The 10,715-nt window shown below is 37.0% G+C and overlaps 1 pseudogene; it reads left to right on the forward strand.

Annotated features, from left to right (window-relative positions):
• Positions 1-8,906: 8,906 nt before the first annotated feature.
• Positions 8,907-10,715, forward strand: part of LOC131920392 (uncharacterized) — a 130,134-nt pseudogene continuing 128,325 nt past the window's right edge.

The following is a 10,715-nucleotide window of genomic DNA, read 5'->3' on the forward strand; positions in this document are numbered from 1 at the left end:
AGAGAAAGGATTGTTTGATGTATATTGGTTTCCAACATAAAACATAATACAAACCTATTGTGAAAAGTTAAAAATTATCAAAACTTATATCCACAAAAGGAAAAACTTCCATATAATGTTTCCATTCCAATTCAGAAGGAATATAAATTAATATAAAGACACAGTGTCTTAGTTAGGGTTTCTATTGCTGTAATGAAATATCATGACCAAAAAGCGAGTTAGAAAGAAAAAATGTTTATTTGGCTTACACTTCCAAGTCATTCATCATCAAAGGAAGTTAGGGTAGGAATTCAAACAGGGCAGGAACCTGAAAGGAAGAGCTAAGGCAGATGCTACAGAGGGTTGCTGCTTACTGACTTGCTCCCCATAGCTTGCTCAGCTTACTTTAATAGAACCCAAGACCACCAGCCCAGGGTTAGCACCACCCACAATGGGCTGGGCCCCTCCCCATCAATCACAAATTAAGAAAATGCCCTACAGGCTTGCCTACAGCCTGATCTTAAGGGGTCATTTTCTCCACTGAGATTCCCTGCTTTCAGATAACCTGGTTTATGTATCAAGTTGACATAAAACCAGCCAGGATGCACAATTTTAAATAACAGTAGCTTCATGGCTGGTGAGATGGCTCAGCAGGTAAGGGCTCATGATCCTAAGCCTGATAACTTGATTTTGATCCCCAGAACCCACATAGGAGAATACTGATTGCAGTGAATTTTCCTCTGACTTCCATAGACATGCCATGGTACATGCGAAATCAATAACTAATATGATAGCAGTTTGTGCTTGGTGTGGTAAGAAATGTCTGTTGGCCACTGTGGTGACACATGCCATTAATTCCAACATTTAGGAGGCAGAAACAGGCAGATCTCTGAGAGTTCAAGGCCAGACTGGTCTACAGAGCAAGGTCCAGCACAATCTCCAAAGTTACACAGAGAAACCCTGTCTCGCATTAAAAAAACAAAAAACAGAAATGTTTGTCATCACAGCACTCAGGAGACAGAAGCAGTAGAATCACTATGAGTTCTAGGCCAGTCAGAGCTGTGTGATGAGAACTAAACTGAGATCAGTTTGAACCCATCAAGGTTGTAGAAACTAAAAGGTACTACCCAGGCAGTATGTATAAATGGTAGATGAATAGGCTTTTTCTCATATTGCTAATAGAAGGAAAGTTACTGTGGTTTGTTATGGGAAAATAACTGCAGAGTCTAATAAAGTGTTTTTGGTTGGTTGGTTGGTTGGTTGGTTGATTTGTTGTTTTGGTAGGGGTTTGGAAGCTTTGGTTTGTTTATTTTTCAAGACAGGTTTTCTCCATGTAACACTGCTGAGTGCTCTGGAGACTAGGCTGGCCTCCAAGTCACAAAGAACTGCCTGCCTCTGCTGGGATTAAAGGTGTGCACCATCATGCCTAGCTCTGACAAAGTTCTAAAGTTCTTAATCCAATAATCCCATTTTAAAGAATTACTTTCATAGAAATAAATGATCACATAAAATATATCATAATAAGCATAGTACATCCATATTAGGGAATAAGTAACTATCTGACAAGGTTATAAAGATTATATATATATATATATATGTATATATTATATATATAATAATCTCAGAAATTTAAATTGAAAAAGTAATTGTTGAAAACATTGTTAACAAATGGTTAACATTAATTAACAAAATAGAAATAAGATAGAAAGGTACTATTCTCCAGTGATCTTTAACCACAATAAAAGTAATCTTATTTGAAAGTCAAAGTTTCAAGTCAATACATTTACCACACAACCCCTATAGCTGAAGCCTGGGGAACAACATGTAAGTGGGCGTGGGAAGATTGTAAAAGATCTGGACAGGATGTCTGCTTTGAGATTTTGTCTTGTAAAATGGGAGGGTGGCACTGGTTCACTTGTCACCAGGACAGCCAAACTACAAACTGCCCTTGTAAATTGTGTATTTGAGTTGGGAACAGTAAGCAACCAGGACAATCATTGGTGTTTTTAGTTGTCTAGCTTCATTTCAGATATTTGAAATGTCATTGTACTCCAATCCATGCCATTAGCCTTTGCTTGAGAACAAAATAATATAGAAAAGAAAGTTTAAAAATCATTCTTAAAATGTGGTGTATAGAGACGCATGCATATATATGTATATATGCAGTTATCCATATCAATTCACACATATTTAAATATCACAAATGTTACTGAAACAGAGAGGTCAAATGACAGAGATGGTGTGATAGAAGTTTATTCTTCATTGCCCAGAAGGCAGCTCTCTATACCCATGGCTTGCCAGGAGAACATGAGTCATTTGTTTTTACTTCTCCTCACTTACACTGATCACCGTTGGTGAGATTAGGTGGAGTATAGCATGTGGATGATGGAATATTACTTGCAGTTTTCTTAAATGCATGCTATCTGATTTTTCTTGTCAATCATTTTGTGGATCGTTCTCTAATGTCATGAGCTAATCCAAGCGTGAAGATGTCAAAAGGCCTTTATAACTGCTATAAATATTATTCCAATGATAAGTTATCATACTTAAGCCTCAAACTAGTCATCATATTAATGAATGAGTGGTTATCTGTAGCTCTCTTAAATGAAGCCAAAATTTGTTATTTTTGATTATTTTGATGTGTTTTATTTTTTCTCCACAAAACTTGAAATCTCAATATTAGTACAAGAAAACCCTTTCTTTTCATGTGATGGAGTACTATACAGTTTTTTTTTGGTCAAACTGAAATCATGGGACAGACGCTAATTTCCAACATCATTAACAAAGAATATCAGCTAACGGACAGGGAAATAGATCAGTCAGTGAAGTGCTTGCATTTTAAGAATCAGAGGTGAAATATCATCCCAGTACCCATGTAGAATCTGATATTGTGGTGTGCATCTATCACTTCTTTGAGGGGAGGCAGAGAGAGTAGGACCCCTGGGAAATTCTGGTGAACCAGTCCAGCTGAATCTATGAGGTCCTAGTTCAATAATAGACTGTGTGTCAAAAAAAAAATGGAGGGTGATCAAGAAATACTTCATTTTGCCTCCACACACATGTCACATGCATATACATTTTCATGCACCTACAGGCAAATGTGCCTAAGTATGTATATGCATAATACTCTTTAAAGACTTTCAGCTAAACATTATAGTCAGAGGTCACATTTAATTGCTGGTGATATAGTTCAGTGGATAGAGTGCTTTCCTAGTAGACACAGAAACCCTAGGCTCAATGCCAAGTACCTCATAGACCAGGTTTAATGGGGCATGCCTGAGATTCCAACACAAAGGAGGTGAAGGCAGGATGATCAGAACTCCAAAGTTATGCTCAGCTACATGGTGAGGTTGAGGCCAGGATGCTTAAGATCCTGACAAAAAATAAAAATATCACAATCAAATTTTATTGGAACAGAGGAGGTCTTCAGCACATAAAGTCCTGAGTGAATGTGTACTAGCTGAAACGGGCACAAATGTGTCAAAGACTCGTTGTCCCAGACCCATGGGAGTGGTAAAGCTGACACCCCAGAGTAAAGATCAGAGGGATGGGAAAGGCTTCTTCTGGTCCTGGTACAAATTTTGACTGTGTATATACATGTTTACAAATGATTGACCAGTGTACAAGAACTAGCAACTCCAGCTTCCTCTTCCAAAATGTTCATAGCTTGAGACTGCTCACCCACAGACTCCTCCTACTGACACTAGCCAACTCAGTCCCCTGTCATGTACATAGTATAGATCCTAGGTTGCTGTGCAGTTGGTATCCTCTATCAAAGAGCATAACCCATCTGATACCAGCTTTTCTGTACCTGTGTATGTGTGTCTTTCCTCCCTGCTTCCACCTTTTATTTTTTTTTAATTCAGTCATCATCTAGTCAGGTTTTCAGGACCAAGCTACACATGGTGCAACAATGATATTCTTCTATTGAATGGTCTTAAAATATGGCAATTTTATTATTCTTAATGATCACATAAAGGAAATAAATTAAATTTAGCTTTAGCCATACATGAAAACATTGTTATCTTAATTTTGAAAGACAAGAGCAAAACTATACTGCCCTTTATTATTTTCTCTTACAAAGAGGAAAAATGTTAAGATCTCTTCCACTTCCTTACCATTGATAGCATATTGTCAATAAATGTCTTCATTCAGTCAAAACTGATGGAGCACTTACTGTGAGCCAGTTATCCCTCCATGAATAAGAGATCTGAACCTTATGCAAAATGGGCAAAAACTGGGGCCTGCCTATGTGCAGTTTTCATTCTACTAGACACACTAAATGTATAGTGTGCAGCCTGGTTTTGCCAGTTCTACTGAAGAACAGAAAATAGAAAAAGCAATGGTGTGTGTGTGTGTGTGTGTGTGTGTGTGTGTGTGTGTGTGTGTGTGTAGTAAACTATTATAGAATGGTTGGACATACATGCAGTCTCATATAGGTCTGTCTGGGAATTCATGAAGAACAAAGGCCACTTGAGCAAAGAGATGAAGCAAGAGAGGAGAGAAAAGCATTCCAGGTAGTAGGGTAGGAACCAACATGGAAGGTAACATTTACTATCATAGTCACCAATTTTAAATGATTTGTAAGTAAATGTTAAATACCACAATGTCTTCCCATACAGATTTTTAAGTAGAAATTATTTAGTTCAAAAAGGCAGTGAAAGTGAGCTGCGTTGTTGTTGTTGTTTTTTTTTCTTTCTAGATTTGTTTCTCTATTGAGCAAACACACTCCCTTAGCTTGCTTTCAATATTCTCCTGTAGAAATAGACTCTCAGAATTAAAAACATGTCAGGTTCATTGAAGCTGTATACACTGATCATCTTCATGGATTTCATTCCCTGTCCTCTGTAACATTTGATTTTTATAAGCAAATTGAAGTCCTTATGGCCTTTAGGAATTATCAAGAGATAATGTAAGCAGGGGACAAAGTTTTGGGGTTTTAGCTGACTCTCTCTCTCTCTCTCTCTCTCTCTCTCTCTCTCTCTCTCTCTCTCTCTCTCTCTCCCCATCTCTCTCTCTCTCAAAATTACTGAGCATTTTGTTGGCACTTTATATCATCTCTTGGAGTCTCTAATTTCCACCAATAAAGTTATTCCATTGTATTAAATAACAATCAGTGAGCAATTATAATGCATTTATCTTCGTTTCTTTCCTAACAGATTCTATAGGACACATTGAAAACAAAGGAAAACAAAGGCAGAATAAATTAGAGACTGATTTCAGATTGCTAAGTACCCACTAAAATGTAAATCTCACTTCAGATGATGTGATCCTGTAACTATGGTAAGTTAAACACTACACTATCCCCCAGCTTGTGTCTATTAAAAATGAAATGAACACTTGGAAATGTCTGATGGGATCCATACTGCATAAAGTGCACATTTTCCCTGTCTACTGATTGTCTCTAGATCTGCTACTTACAATTCACCCTGTCTGAATTAGCAGGCTGTTTCTCCAAGTCAATCCTGCTCCAGACAGAACATGGAGGGTGTAGGAAAACAAAGCTTTGCTGCCTTGCTCAAAGCAAGCCATGCATATTCATGGTGCAAACAGAAAATCATTTACCAAATTGTGGATGGTAAATACAAATTAACCCTGCAACAAAAAATGTATTATTTGCATTTTCAAGACGTAGATCTCTGTGGGACTAATTAGATGATCAGTAGGAATTACAGTTATCATGAATACAACCTGGCTGTAGAGCGTGTGAGTGAACATTTGTGTGGCAGAGGCTTGCAGTAGTAATTATTTTTCATTTCTTCATAGTTCTTTAAGACTGGTGTATAAACTGATGGATTAAAACTTTTTGTGGATATATTTTCCAAACTATTTAAAGCTAGGTAAATACAATGGAGCCTTTGAATTTTTGTGTGCTCAGCAAAATAGCAACAAAGAAAGCTATGGATGATCTAGAAGACACTCCAATGATATCCCTCTGTCCATTGGTGCTATTCTCTCAATGGTCCAGCTACTCAACATTCCTTTCTTATGGAATGCAACAGTCTGTCAACTTCTTTCTCTGGCTCAACATTTGATTTGCTCTACTCTGGTCCATTTCTTCAGTGCTGTCACAATGGATTTTCCAAGACCCAAATATTATCAAGTCAGATCATTTATAACATCCTGCCATGCCTCTTGGATAAAATCCAACCTTCTTAGCTTGCACAGATAATCGTGGTCCTGCCTTCTCTCCAGACTCATCTCCTGGCAGTCCATCTGTCAACACTTTTGACCAAGAGTCAATTCTGTGCCAGCTGTGGTATCAACACTACACATTTTATTCTCTACAGTCCAGCCTGATTAAATCATGCCCAGTTCCTATCTGCCCTGAGGTGCCTATAGCTCCTCTGCATTTTTCACATTGTTGTTTCCACTTACAAAACACTTGTTTCTGCTTCTTTCTAATGTCTTATGGATTAGGAGTCAGCTTATACATCAAGTCTGATTTTATTTTGTCCAGTCTCACACTACTGTCATTCCTGTCACATTGGGCCAATAATAGCTATGCATGTAGACCAACCCTTAATGTCTTCAACATATTCTCTCATCTTGTTCTTTTAGAATGCCGCTCTTGAAAGCAAAATGTTTCATAGATTCTGTAGCACACAATTGATATGAAGTGAATATGCACTAAATGAATAAATACCATAGAGGACGATGCTGGATTTCTCAGAAAATTAAAATGTGTCATCTGTGACACCTAAATTCATCCAGGAAGTTTTAATTTATTAATAAGATAGCTTGAACAATAGAAAAATTATATTTTCTTTTATTGCATCTTATTAAATAATCTTGGGAATTTATTTCAAATTTTAATATATCCTGTCATGAAGAATCAGTCCTTATAGTTTGACACTCTTTGAAATAAAAAGCTTTAAAAATTAATATATCATACCTAATGATTGATCCATTTTAAAAGAAAATTGGGATATATCCTGTGATTACATGCCCCCTGCAAAAAAAAAAATACAGAGCAAGGGCTTGAAGTGAGTCAGCAGGTACTTGAAAACAAATTATAAAAGCATAGCTTGGGGAGAAGACAAAGCAAGGAGCATTTGAAGACATGAATACTTAAGTCAAAATGCAGGTGACTTTCTCAATTCAAGACCAAAAAATCAGACCCAGAGGCTGTGCCCACACTTCCAGTTTTTTGTTTGTTTGTTTGTTTTCTTGCTTGCTTTTTGTTTTTATTTATTCTTTTTGGTGTTCGTTGGTTTTCACATGTTTCAGTGGTTGTATTTTAAATGGTTATTATGAACCAATATAAAACCAAGCCAATATTCATCCTTGTTTGGGAGGATGAAGCAGGAGTATTGTAAGTTTAGGGATACTCTTAGCAACAATGTGAAGGTCAGCCTCGATTACTTAGAAAAATCTTGTCTCAAAGTACAAAGTGAAATAGAGGGCCAGAGGCATAATTCAGTTTTATAATGCCCTAAATTCAATCCCCAGTAACACACACACACACACACACACACACACACACACACACACACACACTCACACAAAGAGTGTGAGAGAGAGAGACAGAAAGACAGAGAGACAGAGAGACACACAGAGAACACAAAACCTATTCAACATTTTATTTGTCTCTTTTTATTGTTGAAGTAAATACTTGGCTTTTCACAGAACAAGTCTGCAAAACTTGAGTTCCCTAATATTGAGTATAGATTAGGGATGAAATAGATAATAAAGATACAACTAGCCACTGCTGTGTTTCTACAGTAGACTAACAGAAACTATAATCAATTGAAAAATAGTCTCCACCAATCCTAATAGTAAGAAAAAATAAGTTTCTTACTATCATCTCATTACTCTAAATAATTTAATTATAATTTAAAAATCATATAAAAACAACTTTTTATATAACTTTTTATATATCTTATATAAGCTATATGTATATGCACTATACACACACACACACACACACACACACACACACACACACACATACACATATGCCTTTTAAAAGCTTCACTAAAGTCCTATAATTTTGTGAGGATATTTGATTGGCTATTAATGATTTCAATACATAATAAGATATTCTTAGTAAAATGAACAAACAAAAACGAAAGTTTACGTCCCGACTATCACTTTCTAGAAATGGATGCAAGTACAAGATTTGTTTTTAACTAAGTCCTCTTCTGACAACCACTGTAAGAAGGATGAAGGCATGACATCCCATGTTAGTTAAGGAGTTTTGTTCATCTAGATTACCTCTGTGGTCAGGAGGGTCCCCTAACTCCTCCATCCTCTTCAGAGAATGTGTGTACATCTAACCCAGGCTTCAAATTTCTCAGCAGTGATGACTGGATATTGATTTGTTAAAATATAAAGAAACCAGACCAAGTGTCAAAGATTGCTTTAACAAGTAACTTCAAAGTCACTGAGGTTTGTAAACACGAAAATTACATCTTGAATAAAGAGACGTTCAGAAACCAAGTGACAAAATTAGTTTCAAATTCTATAGTGCATTCTGCTCATGTTCTTAAGAAAATGGGAGAGTATATAATGGAGTATATAATTGAAGCAATTATGATGTGTGAAGTCCTAAGTGGAATATATGGAAATGATCTGTTTCTAATAGGCCTTAATTTGGGTGTCAGCGTTAAAGTTGGCAAGTACCCCTCAGCTCTAAAAGTCTTTTCTGACCTTGTTCTTATTTCTCCTCTGTTTAATTGTCCCTCCTCCACATCTCTGTCTAAGAACAAAGCTAAAATCAGATTAACAGGGACATGATTTACACAGCTGTATATCCACAGATGCATGCTATGTCATTGCTTGAGGACCTACTCTCTATATATGACATTTCATAAGCTCTTCACAACTTGATAGAGTATTGTATTAGTTATTTCTCTCTTTGATATGACAAAATATCTAACAAAAGTAATATAAGGATAATAAAGTTAATTGGGGCACAAGGTAGCATGAATCATGATGGATTCAGGGCATCACTGCAAGCCATGGCAGCAAAGCTTCGGGCAATTGATCCCATTGTATCTGCAATGAGGAAACAGAGGGATGAAGGCTGCCAGCCAGCCTGCTTCCTCCTTTTTCTTCAGTCTTGGACCCCAGGCCCAGGAACACTGCCACACCTATTAAATGTGTGTCTTCCCACTCCAATTGACTCCATACAGAATGTCCTCATGGACATGCCCAGAGGACATGCCCAGGTACATGGATATCCTATAATTTGCATAATCAGTATTAACTATCCCAAGACTCTATCTAATCTTGTAACAAAATGGAAATTTAGAAGGGTTGAAGTATACACTCACATTGGATTGTACTGTCATAGTTTAGATAAAGTTAGAAAGTAGAAGCCACACTTTGAGGACTGGAGAAATGGTTCCTTTTTTAAGACTGTAATTGCAGTGGGCCTAAGTCTGGTTTGTAAAATTCACTTCAGGTGCCTCACAATGGTAGTAGAGGGTATATAAATAGAGTACCTCAATAAAACCCTGAAAATCTGCTCTTTGGTTGCTCTAAACAGTACATCAAGAGGGCAGTTCAGTGTTCCTTGTGTGTATGTGTATGTGTATGTGTATGTGCGGTACATGTGTGTTCTAATACGTTCATGTGTGTATATGTGTTGGTATGTTATTGCATACTTGTTACTGTGGTTGAGTATACATATGTATATAGAGGTCAGAGGTCAAAATGTGGTGATTTTCTTTGATCCTTTTGGACTTTATGGATTCAACTAAGCTGGGGACCAATGAGATTAAGGAGTCCAACAGTCTCTACCCTCCAGCATGGGGGTTATAGCCACATGACATCTTATTCAGGTTTTTATGTTGATTCTGTAAATCTAACTCGGGGTTTCATGCTTGTGCAGCTCAAACTCTACCCAGCAAGCCTTCTCCTCATTCTGGCCAGTATTTCTTTGTCAGGTCATTTGACCTCTCCTTTTAAGTGTTCTATTCTCATGTTGGTTTTAAGTCAAATTCATAAAATAATTCCATCACTCCTACAAGGTTGACTATGAGTTTCTTTTCCAGTTGGAACTCTAAATGATAAAGGTATCTAGAAACCACAGAACAATGAAGTGAATCTAGGACGATCTTAACCAAAGCCCCTGTTCTGAGGATTGTTATTTTCTGACATTTTTTTTTATGTATAAACTATTTAAGTTTGTATGTACTCTGTAACTCCATAGAAGATGCCAAAATGAAACAGGCTTAGTTTAAGTCCTCAAATTACTAAAAAATAATGTAATATCCATAGCTAAATACAAGACAGGGCATAACAAGATAAGCATCATTGGAAAAATGGAGATAGATTATATAGACCACCACAGATGGAAGAGATATTGTAAAGCATGATACCCTGTAGTTGGTTGTTTTTACTCTTTGCTCTTTGAAGAGCCTGCCACCCAGCTCCCAGACAAATACACAGAGACTTATTCTTTCTTATAAATGCCTGGCCTTAGCTTGGCTTGTTTCCAGCCAGCCTTTCTTAACTTAAATCAGCCCATTTACCTTTGGCCTCTAGGCTTTTACTTTTTTCTATTTCTTTATGTCTTTCTTTACTCCTTACTCTGTGACTTGCAATGTAGATGGGTGGCTGCCCCTTGAAGTCCCCTTCTCTGCTTTCTCTGGTTCCTTTATTCCTCTTCCCATATTTCTCCTCCTATTTATTCTGTCTGCCAGCCCTGCCTATCCTTTCTCCTGACTCACTATTAGACATTCAGTGCTTTATTAGACCAATTAGGTGTTTGAGATAGGCACAGTCAC

Source organism: Peromyscus eremicus, chromosome 10 (assembly GCF_949786415.1).
Source record: "Peromyscus eremicus chromosome 10, PerEre_H2_v1, whole genome shotgun sequence".
In the NCBI taxonomy this organism is placed as follows: domain Eukaryota; kingdom Metazoa; phylum Chordata; class Mammalia; order Rodentia; family Cricetidae; genus Peromyscus; species Peromyscus eremicus.